The sequence below is a fragment of the Mizuhopecten yessoensis genome, unplaced genomic scaffold (genome assembly GCF_002113885.1).
Source record: "Mizuhopecten yessoensis strain PY_sf001 unplaced genomic scaffold, ASM211388v2 scaffold712521, whole genome shotgun sequence".
In the NCBI taxonomy this organism is placed as follows: Eukaryota; Metazoa; Mollusca; class Bivalvia; order Pectinida; family Pectinidae; genus Mizuhopecten; species Mizuhopecten yessoensis.
This window is the reverse complement of record NW_018478164.1, coordinates 1-1,935: the sequence shown is the minus strand read 5'-3', so window position 1 is coordinate 1,935 and position 1,935 is coordinate 1. Positions and strand designations below refer to the sequence as shown.

Sequence of the window (1,935 nt, the reverse complement as noted above, 5' to 3'; positions counted from 1 at the left end):
TACTGCCCAGAATGAGGATGCATTGATCCACATGTATCATTAAAGTCAAAGCTGAAATTTAATGCAGAAATCATTTACTCCAGATGGATACTTATCATTTCTATTCTTTTTCTGAAAAAAATGAGATACTGGTAATATTGCAAATTTTGTGTGTATATATATATATATATATGTATTATATATATTGAGATGGAACACACTCCTAGAAATCCTTGTTTGTCATAATATCCTATTGATACAAATAATTTTGAAATGAAGATCGATTCCTCAGAAGACAAGATTTAAAAAATAATGAAATCTTGTATCAAAGTGTTATTATATTCTCAAGAATTTTTTATAAAAAGCTTGTAACTTTTAATTTATGTGTAGTGGCTTTATTTTTTTCCATAATGGTACTACCACTACATAAAAACCCTGGGATTGAAATGTTTATATTTTTTTTTTTATTTCTTTGACAGGTACGGTTTTGGTAAGTGTTGAATTTTTTATCTCCCTTTTAATTTAAAAGAGAAATACTGAAATATTTTGAAAAAAGTAATCACAAGTGTGATTCTCTTAAAACAACTGTTTTCTTTTGAGTTGTTAAAAGAGTAATATCGGAGGAGTGATACTTTTTTGTGTATTTCAAATCCTTCTGGGCTTTCACATTATTATTAAAATTATATAATTATTGCGAATTATTATGACAATTATTGCTGTGTATCGCAAGGATTGTGACAATCAGATATGTAGCAAGGTACATGAGTTTTGTATTTTTGATATTGTTTCTGATTTCAGGATGGGAGTCTCAGCTACTGGAGACAGGGTTCCTCGCCACATTTTTGTGTCCCGTTTGGAACCTCTCTGCCGTACCTCCAGACACGCCCACTTCTAAAACCATCATCTGGGCATTCCGCTGGCTCATCTTCAGGATCATGATTGGTGCTGTGAGTATTAATATCTTAATAATGATAAGGTTAAAAAAGAATTTCCAAGCATCCTAAAATTGTCAATTTATAAACTGACATTACCTAGCACTTACTTAATCCCTGCAGCTACTGGTTTGTGGAAAAGAATCCACCTAGTACCTTATAGCAGGATATTTTTCACGGGGATGATCATTTTGCAATTAAGCGGGTCAATAACCTGATCACGAAAAATATGATCAGGGATAATAAACTCGGTAACCGTAATGTCGCCATGAAATAGCATGCGTGTGGTTGTGACGATATACATAAAGAGTAATGAAGGTTGAAAATAGGTTATATCACATATCTAATAGTTTTGCTGATGATTTATTTAACAAAATAAACTAGCTTGTTATTGCTACATATGCTGTCATGAATTCTCAGGATTTGACTATTTGACACTTGGTATGCCGAATGTCCCATCTCTGTGCTAAGACACCACAAAAATTCAGTTCCTTTACATGTCTAGATAGCGAAATAATAATCTGTGTAAATTCAATTTTCTAATTTGGGTCAAAATCGTGAAAATTTAAGCCTGTGTATTGTAAATAACCCATTATACAGTATATCCCATTGCCTGATTTTAGGGGTGACCAACGAATTCAATATATCCCTTACTTCAGTAAAGATTAAAAAAAAATTTAAGTAAAGGTTATAAGCTAATTATGCCAATTAAATATGATTGTGGAAAAATCATCATCATTAATAGGCTAAAAGGTATGAATGACTAGACATTAACTGAAGCACAACACAGGAAAAGTTCATGTTTTGATTAAGGGAAATAACTCTGTAGTCTTGTATTGATTTTAATCTCTTTTTGTTTGCAGGGTTTGATAAAACTTCGTGGTGACCAGTGCTGGAGAGATCTTACCTGCATGAATTATCACTACCAGGTAATTTAAATATTGGTCATAATTACGAATGACCTTCACCTATTTTCACTGTCACAGGGGTCAAATATGTTGAAATCTTTAAACAATTTCTGAAT

General features: G+C 31.9%; 1 long non-coding RNA gene across 1 annotated transcript; it reads left to right on the top strand.

The window, feature by feature from the left end:
- The first annotated feature begins 457 nt into the window (after positions 1 to 457).
- Positions 458 to 1,840, top strand: LOC110440869. Its single transcript, XR_002461790.1, has 3 exons — positions 458 to 469; positions 778 to 926; positions 1,775 to 1,840. It is a non-coding gene; the product is annotated as an uncharacterized LOC110440869 (long non-coding RNA).
- The last annotated feature ends 95 nt before the right edge of the window (positions 1,841 to 1,935 follow it).